Source organism: Hylobates moloch, unplaced genomic scaffold, assembly GCF_009828535.3.
Source record: "Hylobates moloch isolate HMO894 unplaced genomic scaffold, HMol_V3 SCAFFOLD_9, whole genome shotgun sequence".
Taxonomy (NCBI): domain Eukaryota; kingdom Metazoa; phylum Chordata; class Mammalia; order Primates; family Hylobatidae; genus Hylobates; species Hylobates moloch.
This window is the reverse complement of record NW_026652284.1, coordinates 28548807-28560822: the sequence shown is the minus strand read 5'-3', so window position 1 is coordinate 28560822 and position 12016 is coordinate 28548807.

The following is a 12016-nucleotide window of genomic DNA, read 5'->3' as shown; positions in this document are numbered from 1 at the left end:
GTGGCCTGGGTTTAAATCCCAACTCTAGCATTCACCAGTTCCAGGCTCTTGGGCTTTTTTTTTTTTTTTTTTTTTTTTTTTTGACAGAGTCTCGTTCTGTTACCCAGGCTGGAGTGCAGTGGCGCAATCTCAGCTCACTGCAACCTCTGCCTCTTGGGTTCAAGCAATCCTCCTGCCTCAGCCTCCTGAGTAAATAACTGAGATTACAGGCGCGTGCCACCAGGCCTGGCTAATTTTTCTGTTTGTTTGTTTGTTTTTGAGACGGAGTCTTGCTCTGTCACCCAGGCTCAAGTGCAGTGGCGCCATCTCAGCTCACAGCAAGCTCTGCCTCCTGGGTTCATGGCATTCTCCTGCCTCAGCCTCCCGAGGAGCTGGGATTACAGGCACCTGCCACCACGCCTGGCTAGTTTTTTATATTTTTAGTAGAGACGGGGTTTCACCATGTTGGGCAGGTTGGTCTTGAACTTCTGACCTCAAGTGATCCACCCACCTCGGCCTCCCAAAGTGCTGGTATTACAGACGTGAGCCACCACGCCCAGCCCTTGAGTGTACCTCCAAGCAACATATGGCATTTCTTTGCCTGTGTTTAAATTCTCTATACATAGCATTATTATGTTGTATGTTTCTGAAACTTATTCTTTGCTGCATAACAATAAAAATATGTTTGCTTACAGTAAAATTACAAATCTCTGTTCCTCAAAGAATACCATTCAAAAAGGTGATGAATTGATAGAAGAGGAAAGAACAGGCATCAGAAGAGGGGAAGATATTCATAAAACTCATACCTAATAAACGTTCCCCATCCAGACACCAAACTCACAATTTACATCAGGTGAAAACTTGACTCTGTGGTATTCACTTCTCAGGCCTCTGTACACATGCAGCCTAGGATGCTCCTAGTGGTAATGTCATTCATGCTAGACCCACAAAACTTTTACTGTCACGATACAACTGCTCAGTAACGAGGACAGATCAGAAATTGAAATTGAGTTCCGATAGCTTGTTTGGAGACCACATAGAAAATTTATTGTCTGTGTCAAAAAATCCAACTTCACCAACCCCAGGGAGAGTCAACAAGTTAGATGCAACAGAAGAAAAGAAAAAGAAACGGTGGGGTCGGGTGAGTAATTGGTGGTGACTGATGGGCTTTAAAACTAAGACTACATAGCCAAGCCCCAGAATCCTTGGTAACCATGTAACTCGAGGCAATAGGATGGCCAATTGTGGTAGGTGGAATGGGGACCCCAAGAAATGTTACATCCTACTCCCTGGACCTTGTAAATGTGAACTTGTTTGTAAAAAAAAGTCTTCTTTGCTGATATAATTAAATTATGGATATCAAGATGAGATCATCCTGGATTATCCAGGTGGGCCTTAAATCTGATGACAAGTGTCTTACAAAAGACAGAAGCCATGTGGAATTGTGCAGCCAGAAGCCAAGGAATGCTTGGGGCCACCAAAAGCTGAAAGAAACGGAAGGCCTCTCTTTGAGAGCTGTCAGGAGAAGCTCGGCCCTACTGACGTTGATTTCAGATTCTAGCCTCTAGGACTATGAGAGAGAAATAAATTTCTGTTGTTTTAAGCCACCAAGTTTATAATAATTTGTAACAGTCCTAGGAAACAAATACACCCTTATTCCATCAGAGAGGCAAAGTATTTTTGTTGTCTAGGATTTCTTTTGATGAGGCAATTTCCAGTGTTTAAAATAAGCTGGGCTCCTCTGTTCTCTGTCAAATACCCAAACTGCTGCTGAACCACGGAAATCTTCTTCAAGGCACATTTTCCTTCAGCCTCCCAAACAAGGAAGCAAATTTGAGAAATTAATAGAACTTCACACCCAATGGGTAGATATCCCAAAGTTAATCTAATTGGGGCCCACAACAAAAGAAATGTAAAGGCCATTTTAATTTTGCTAGTTTAATGTGAACATATATGCAAAGTTACAAAATTGAGATAAGATGCAACAACAGTACAAGGAGAGATTAAAGAGATTGACAATGAAATGTGTGAAGAACAATTAAACTAAGCCAATAAAAATGGAAAATAATGTGCTTGTCAATCCAAAAATCCTGGGCTGCATTAGTAAGAATGTAATAAACAGAGCAAAGGAGGCAGTAGGTGGGGTCTGTTGTGCCTGATGCTGTTCCTAGCATTGCTCCTTGAGAATGGCATCTGCAAATTTGAGCACATCCAAGGGAGGGCGACTAGGACTCTAGAGAGTGAGTGTAATGATGAATAAAGATCAGATGAAAGACTCGATGGTTCTCAGCTTGGAAAGTATCTGTAGGATGAATGTGATGGTGTCTTCATGCCTTCAAATGATCATCATAGGGATTACATTGGGCTCTGGCAAGGAATACTGAGCCTGCAAAAGGGACTAACTAGAAGTGGCCAGGGCAGAAGGAAGAAACCAAGAAGGTGCCATCAGGCAGGCCAAGGGACAGATCCAAGCCTGGGCCTGGCAGTGTGAGTGGAGAAAACACCCATAGCAACCTGTGAACTGGCGGTCACCACAGCAGCACAAACTGAGATGCAAGGAGAGAGAAACAGGGTTTTTGTAGAAAGGGAAAAGACCCACATTTACACTCTGTGCTTTGTCTCATATCAACACAGTCTTAATTTTAGCTAATGACCAGTCAACTGGAAAATAACCCAATGCATCTGGCCTCTGCCATCGCTCAGTGGTTTCTAAATGTTCACCTCCTGCCCCCCACCTGTGATAGACATAAGGGAGATAAACTCAGGCCACAATAGTCATCACATTGCCCCTACATTTTTTCCTGAATGTTAAAATGCACTTTATTTTTTGAAATTATGATGATAGTAGCTTGAAACTAATTATTTTAAATTTCTAATTTGGCAAAATAAAAATAATTGAAATCACCAATATCATTTGTGATATTTTTGGAATTTTCTTCTGGGAAATCAAAAAGTCTGGAAACCACGGATCCAGATTACGCTAAAAGGAAACATAAGATTAAAACTTTGTATTCAAAAACAAAAACCTCAAAATTCTTGTCAAAGAGCTATTTTCCTAAGAAATAAGCAAGGAAGAAAACATGGGGTCTAGGCTGTTTAGATGTTAATTATAGTTTGAAAACTTCCAAAAATTCATGTGCACATTTTTAATATAGGATTCAAAGTTGTGTGTCTGTGTACCTATGTATGTATGTATATAGCTGACGGTGGGACAATGAAACAATTAAAATCTGTACATCATAATAACAACCGTAATATTATACAAACAGTTTCCCCAAATTACTACAGTTCTTTCTCATGGACACACCTACATTCCTGTGATAATACTATGGCCACAAGAGGGCAATATACATTCAGGTTACTAATGCCTGTCAAGAGTTTTGCCTCAAATCAGATTAAGTCAACTAGTCTTTGCTGTTCTTTGCTCCAAGGGCAAGAAAACATGTTAAAAATATTGTCTTTGTGAGGGGTGGAGCCAAGATGGCCGAATAGGAACAGCTCCAGTCTACAGCTCCCAGCGTGAGCGACACAGAAGATGGGTGATTTCTGCATTTCCAACTGAGGTACTAGGTTCATCTCACTGGGGAGTGTTGGAAAGTGGGTGCAGGACAGTGGGTGCAGTGCACCGAGCGTGAGCCAAAGCAGGGTGAAGCATCACCTCACTGGGGAAGTGCAAGGGGTCAGGGAATTCCCTTTCCTAGTCAAAGAAAGGGGTGACAGACAGCACCTGGAAAATCGGGTCACTCCCACCCTAATACTGCGCTTTTCCAACAGTCTTAGCAAATGGCGCACCAGGAGATTATATCTCGTGCCTGGCTCGGAGGGTCCTACCCCCACAGAGCCTTGCTCATTGCTAGCACAGCAGTCTCAGATCAAACTGCAAGGCGGCAGCGAGGCTGGAGGAGGGGCGCCCACAATTGCCAAGGCTTGAGTAGGTAAACAAAGTGGCCGGGAAGCTCGAACTGGGTGGAGCCCACCGCAGCTCAAGGAGGCCTGCCTGCCTCTGTAGACTCCACCTCTGGGGGCAGAGCATAGCCAAACAAAAGGCAGCAGAAACCTCTGCAGACTTAAATGTCCCTGTCTGACAGTGTTGAAGAGAGTAGTGGTTCTCCCAGCATGCAGCTGGAGATCTGAGAATGGACAGACTGCCTCCTCAAGTGGGTCCCTGAACACTGAGTAGCCTAACTGGGAGGCACCCCCCAGTAAGGGCAGAATGACACCTCACATGGCCGGGAACTCCTCTGAGACAAAACTTCCAGAGGAATGATCAGGCAGCAGCATTTGCTGTTCACCAATATCCCCTATTCTGCAGCCTCTGCTGCTGATACCCAGGCAAACAGGGTCTGGAGTGGACCTCCAGCAAACTCCAACAGACCTGCAGCTGAGGGTCCTAAGTGTTAGAAGGAAAACTGACAAACAAAAAGGACATCCACACCAAAACCCCATCTGTACGTCACCATCATCAAAGACCAAAGGTAGATAAAACCACAAAGATGGGGGGAAAAACAGAGCATAAAAGCTGGAAACTCTAAAAGTCAGAGCGCCTCTCCTCCTCTAAAGGAATACAGCTCCTCACCAGCAACGGAACAAAGCTGGATGGAGAATGACTTTAACGAGCTGAGAGAAGAAGGCTTCAGACGAGCAAACTACTCCGAACTAAAGAAGGAAGTTTGAACACATGGCAAAGAAGTTAAAAACCTTGAAAAAAAATTTAGACGAATGGCTAACTAGAATAACTAACGCAGAGAAATCCTTAAAGGACCTGATGGAGCCGAAAACCAAGGCACAAGAACTATGTGACGAATGCACAAGCCTCAGTAGATGATTTGATCAACTGGAAGAAAGGGTATCAGTGATGGAAGATGAAATGAATGAAATGAAACAAGAAGAGAAGTTTAGAGAAAAAAGAATAAAAAAAAACAAAGCCTCCAAGAAATATGGGACTATGTGAAAACACCAACTCTACGTCTGATTGGTGTACCTGAAAGTGATGGGGAGAATGGAACCAAGTTGGAAAACACTCTGCAGGATATTACCCAGGAGAACTTCCACAATCTAGCAAGGCAAGCCAACATCCAAATTCAGGAAATACAGAGAATGCCACAAAGATACTCCTCGAGAAGAGCAACTCCAAGACACATAATTGTCAGATTCACCAAAGCTGAAAAGAAGGAAAAATTGTAAGGGCAGCCAGAGAGAAAGATCAAGTTACCCACAAAGGGAAGCCCATCAGACTAACAGCTGATCTCTTGGCAGAAACTCTACAAGCCAGAAGGGAGTGGGGGCCAATATTCAACATTCTTAAATAAAAGAATTTTTAACCCAGAATTTCATATCCAGCCAAACTAAGTTTCATAAGTGAAGGAGAAATAAAATCCTTTACAGACAAGCAAATGCTGAGAGATTTTGTCACCACCAGGCCTGCCCTACAAGAGCTCCTGAAGGAAGCACTAAACATGGAAAGGAACAACCAGTACCAGCCACTGCAAAAACATGCCAAATTGTAAAGACCATCAAGGCTAGGAAGAAACTGCATCAACTAACGAGCAAAATAACCAGCTAACATCATAATAACAGGATCAAATTTACATATAACAATATTAACCTTAAATGTAAATGGGCTAAATGCTCCAATTAAAAGACACAGACTGGCAAATTGGATAAAGAGTCAAGACCCATCAGTGTGCTGTATTCAGGAAACCCATCTCATGTGCAGAGACACACATAGGCTCAAAATAAAGGGATGGAGGAAGATCTATCAAGCAAATGGAAAACAAAAAAAGGCAGGGGTTACAATCCTAGTCTCTGATAAAATAGACTTTAAACCAACAAAGATCAAAAGAGACAAAGAAGGCCATTACATAATAGTAAAGGGATCAACTCAACAAGAAGAGCTAACTATCCTAAATATATATGCACCCAATACAGGAGCACCCAGATTCATAAAGCAAGTCCTTAGAGACTTGCAAAGAAGCTTAGACTCCCACACAACAATAATGGGAGATTTTAACACCCCACTGTCAACATTAGACAAATCAACGAGACAGAAAGTTAACAAAGATATCCAGGAATTGAACTCAGCTCTGCACCAAGCGGACCTAATAGACATCTACAGAATTCTCCACCCCAAATCAACAGAATATACATTCTTCTCAGCACCACATCACACTTATTCCAAAATTGACCACATAGTTGGAAGTAAAGCACTCCTCAGCAAATGTAAAACAACAGAAATTATAACAAACTGTCTCTCAGACCACAGTGCCATCAAACTAGAACTCAGGATTAAGAAACTCACTCAAAACCACTCAACTACACGGAAATTGAACAACCTTCACCTGAATGACTACTGGGTACATAACAAAATGAAGGCAGAAATAAAGATGTTCTTTGAAACAACGAGAACAAAAACACAACATACCAGAATCTCTGGGACACATTTAAAGCAGTGTGTAGAGGGAAATTTATAGCACTAAATGCCCACAAGAGAAAGCAGGACAGATCTAAAATTGAGACCCTAACATCACAATTAAAAGAACTAGAGAAGCAAGAGCAAACACATGCAAAAGCTAGCAGAAGGCAAGAAATAACTAAGATCACAGCAGAACTGAAGGAAATAGAGACACAAAAAAGCCCTCAAAAAATCAATGAATCCAGGAGCTGGTTTTTTGAAAAGATCAACAAAATTGATAGACCGCTAGCAAGACTAATAAAGAAGAAAAGAGAGAAGAATCAAATAGATGCAATAAAAAATGATAAATGGGTTATCACCACCGATCCCACAGAAATACAAACTGCCATCAGAGAATACTATAAACACCTCTATGCAAATAAACTAGAAAATCTAGAAGAAATGGATAAATTCCTCGACACATACACCCTCCCAAGACTAAACCAGGAAGAAGTTGAATCTCTGAATAGATCAATAACAGGTTCTGAAATTGAGGCAATAATTAATAGCTTACCAACCAAAAAAAGTCCAGGACCAGATGGATTCACAGCCGAATTCTACCAGAGGTACAAGAGGGAGCTGTTACCATTCCTTCTGAAATTATTCCAATCAGTAGAAAAAGAGGGAATCCTCCCTAACTCATTTTATGAGGCCAGCATCATCCTGATACCAAAGCCTGGCAGAGACACAACAAAAAAAGAGTTTTAGACCAATATCCCTGATGAACATTGATGCAAAAATCCTCAATAAAATACTGGCAAACCGAATCCAGCAGCACATCAAAAAGCTTATCCACCATGAGCAAGTGGGCTTCATCCCTGGGATGCAAGGCTGGTTCAACATATGCAAATCAATAAATGTAATCCAGCATATAAGCAGAACCAAAGACAAAAACCACATGATTATCTCAACAGATGCAGAAAAGGCCTTTGACAAAATTCAACAACCCTTCATGCTAAAAACTCTCAATAAATTAGGTATGGATGGGACGTATCTCAAAATAATAAAAGCTATCTACGACAAACCCACAGCCAATATCATACTGAATGGGCAAAAACTGGAAGCATTCCCTTTGAAAACTGGCAAAAGACAGGAATGCCCTCTCTCACCACTCTTATTCAACATAGTGTTGGAAGTTCTGGCCAGGGCAATCAGGCAGGAGAAGGAAATAAAGGGTATTCAATTAGGAAAAGAGGAAGTCAAATTGTCCCTGTTTGCAGATGACATGATTGTATACCTAGAAAACCCCATCATCTCAGCCCAAAATCTCCTTAAGCTGATAGGCAACTTCAGCAAAGTCTCAGGATACAAAATCAATGTACAAAAATCACAAGCATTCTTATACACCAATAACAGACAAACAGAGAGATGAATCATAAGTGAATTCCCATTCACAATTGCTTCAAAGAGAATAAAATACCTAGGAATCCAACTTACAAGGGACGTGAAGGACCTCTTCAAGGAGAACTACGAATCACTGCTCAATGAAATGAAAGATGATACAAACAAATGGAAGAATGTTCCATGCTCATGGGTAGGAAGAATCAATATCGTGAAAATGGCCATACTGCCAAGGTAATTTATACATTCAATGCCATCCCCATCAGGCTACCAATGACTTTTTTCACAGAATTGGAAAAAACTACTTAAAGTTCATATGGAACCAAAAAAGAGCCCGCATCGCCAAGTCAATCCTAAGCCAAAAGAACAAAGCTGGAGGCATCATGCTACCTGACTTCAAACTATACTACAAGGCTACAGGAACCAAAACAGCATGGTACTGGTACCAAAACAGAGATATAGACCAATGGAACAGAACAGAGCCCTCAGAAATAATACCACACATCTACAACCATCTGATCTTTGACAAACCTGACAAAAACAAGAAATGGGGAGAGGATTCCCTATTTAATAAATGGTGCTGGGAAAACTGGCTAGCCATATGTAGAAAGCTGAAACTGGATCCCTTCCTTACACCTTATACAAAAATTAATTCAAGATGGATTAAAGACTTACATGTTAGACCTAAAACCATAAAAATCCTAGACGAAAACCTTGGCAATACCATTCAGGACATAGGCATGGGCAAGGACTTCATGACTAAAACACCAAAAGCAATGGCAACAAAAGCCAAAATTGACAAATGGGATCTAATTAAACTAAAGAGCTTCTGCGCAGCAAAAGAAACTACCATCAGAGTGAACAGGCAACCTACAGAATGGGAGAAAATTTTTGCAATCTACTCATCTGAAAAAGGGCTAATATCCAGAATCCACAACGAACTCAAACAAATTTACAAGGAAAAAAAACAAACAACTCCATCAAAAAGTAGTCGAAGGATATGAATAGACACTTCTCAAAAGAAGACATTTATGCAGCCAACAGACACGTGAAAAAATGCTCATCATCACTGGCCATCAGAGAAACGCAAATCAAACCACAATGAGATACCATCTCACACCAGTTAGAATGGCGATCATTAAAAAGTCAGGAAACAATAGGTGCGGTAGAGGATGTGGAGAAATAGGAAGACTTTTACACTGTTGGTGGGACTGTAAACTAGGTCAACCATTGTGGAAGTCAGTGTGGCGATTCCTCAGGGATCTAGAACTAGAAATACCATTTGACCCAGCCATCCCATTACTGGGTATACACCCAAAGGATTATAAATCATGTTGCTATAAAGACACATGCTCACGTATGTTTACTGAGGCACTATTCACAATAGCAAAGACTTGGAACCAACCCAAATGTCCAAAAATGTTAGACTGGATTAAGAAAATGTGGCACATATACACCATGGAATACTATGCAGCCATAAGAAAGGATGAGTTCATGTCCTTTGTAGGGACATGGATGAAGCTGGAAACCATCATTCTCAGCAAACTATCACAAGGATGAAAAACCAAGCACCACGTGTTCTCACTCATAGGTGGGAATTGAACAATGAGAACACATGGACACAGGAAGGGGAACATCACACACCGGGGCCTGTTGTGGGCTGGGGGCAGGGTGGGGAGGGATAGCATTAGGAGATATACCTAATGATGAGTTAATGAGTGCAGCACACCAACATGGTACATGTATACATCTGTAACAAACCTGCACATTGTGCACATGTACCCTAAAACTTAAAGTATAAAAATAAAAAAAATTGTCTTTGTTTGTGTTTCCATCAATAATAATACAATGTTGCTCGAGTGAAGAGTCAAGATGGAGAAGGTGAACACAGCACGATACTGTTTTGCCTGTTCTCATCTTAAAACACAGATTTGAATCATTACACGTGTGAAATGCAGGCTTTCCATGGGAAGAAGTAGAATGGTTCTTGTATTTCTGGAAAGACACAGCAAGCGAATCTACTACTTTATAGGCTTTTTTTTTTGTTTTGAGACTTAGTCTTGCCCTGTCGCCCATGCTGGAGAACAATGGGGCGATCTTGGCTCACTGTAAGCTCCTCCACCTGGGTTCAAACAATTCTCCTGCCTCAGCCTCCCGAGTAGCTGGGATTCAGGCACCCGCCACCACGCCCCACTCATTTTTGTATTCTTAGTAGAAACGTGGTTTCACCATGTTGGCCAGGCTGGTCTCGAACTCCTGACCTCGTGATCCGCCTGCCTCGGCCTCACAAAGTGCTGGGATTACAGGCGTGAGCCACTGTGCCTGGCCTATATCTATCCTTAAACAAAGAAAAGGCCTGGGTTTAACACTTGCATGAAATGGAGAGAATTATTATTATTATTATTATTATTATTATTATTATTATTATTATTTTTTGAGACAGAGTATCGCTCTGTCGCCCAGGCTGGAGTGCAGTGGCGCAATCTCGGCTCACTGCAAGCTCCGCCTCCCGGGTTCACGCCATTCTCCTGCCTCAGCCTCCGAGTAGCTGGGACTACAGGCGCCCGCCACCGCGCCCGGCTAATTTTTTTTTTGTATTTTTTAGTAGAGACGGGGTTTCACCGTGGTCTCGATCTCCTGACCTCGTGATCCGCCCGCCTCGGCCTCCCAAAGTGCTGGGGAAATGGAGAGAATTATAATAATCTTCCCTATTTATCTCACAGAGGACTTGTGAAGCTCAAATGAGATGCTCATCTCAAGCCCTTCTTTGAAGTAACCACCACTTTCAAAATCCCCTCAGAACTAACACTGCCTGCAAATATAACCGAACCACAAGGCAACAGAGAGCTACACACTTAGATCTCAGAAATAGAGTAGTGGGGAACCTCCCAGAGCTGTCTTCTGGAGGAGCTGTGATGACAGTAACACTGTTGCAGTTACTACAAGGGACCTGAGAAGCCACAGATGGCCCACAGGCAGAAGTGGCGGCCGTGCAGGGGATGACCCTGACACAGTGACATATGTGCAGAAATCCAGCCTATCAGCCTTCTTGGATTCCCTCCTGCACAGTATTTGCTCTAGAAAGACTCCTGCCACCAGCTGCTTTCTTGAAGGTTGTAGGGGAAAAGTTGCCTGGACCCCCCTACACACCATCACCGTTGGTGCAGGGGGATTGCTGACACCTCCCCAAGGATGTCCTGAAGCTGTGACCAGGTTCCATAGGGAGTCTGCACTCATGGCTTTCCTTCAGGCTGTTTCCTAAGGAATCCGGAATAAGTCAGAGCATTTTGACGTTAAGGAACATGAGGTCTTGGAGAAGGCGTACAACCCCGATCCTTGTATTCATGACCAGTGACCTTAAACCACTCTGGCTTGAGGAAAAGACAGAAAGTAACCTCAGGGTTCATCTCTGCCCCCTAGTCGGGTGCAGTGCCTCACGCCTGCAATCCCAGCACTTTGGGAGGCCGAGGCAGGCAAATCACTTCAGTCCAGGAGTTCGAGACCAGCCTGAGCAATATAGTAAGACCCTTGTCTCTACAAAAAATAAAAATAAACAGCTAGCCAGCGTGGTGGCTCATGCCTGTTGTCCCAGCTACTCAGGAGGCTTAGATGGGAGGATCGCTGGAGCCCACGAAGTCAAGGATGCAGTGAGCCATGATAGTGCCACTGTACTCCAACCTGGGCAACACAGGCTTAACCCTGTCTTTAAAAAAAAAAAAAACTGCAGCCTGAGGGTTTGCTGCAACTTATACATTCACCACTAGATGGCGCACTAATGACGTCTTTTTATTACTGGGACAGGCTGCGTCGAGCTCAATTGTTTTTGCTACTGAATCCTGTGGAAAGTGCTGGAGCTGCAGAGAGGTCCCCAAACAGCAGAAACAATGAGCGTGTAAGTACTTAATATAGTGGGGAAAGGCCCATTGACATATATTTACCGTCCTTGAATTTGGGTTTCAAAGGACTCATTTTCTTGAACTTGGTGACATCATGAAATTCACCCAACATAAAATTAGCTCTTAAATACAGCTGATTTGAAAGGGTGGCTTTTCCCGGGGAAGCAGATGCTGCCCAGGTTGTGTGCAGAGGAGCCATCCTGGAGGAGACCGGCTGCAGGGAGCTCCGTAAGAAGCCACATCTGGACCTCTAGCACTGAGTTGTCTTTGCCTCCACTTGCCTTCTTGCACCTGCAACAAATATTTTTAAAGTATTCACTCTTGCTTTTCTCAGTTTTTGATAATCAGC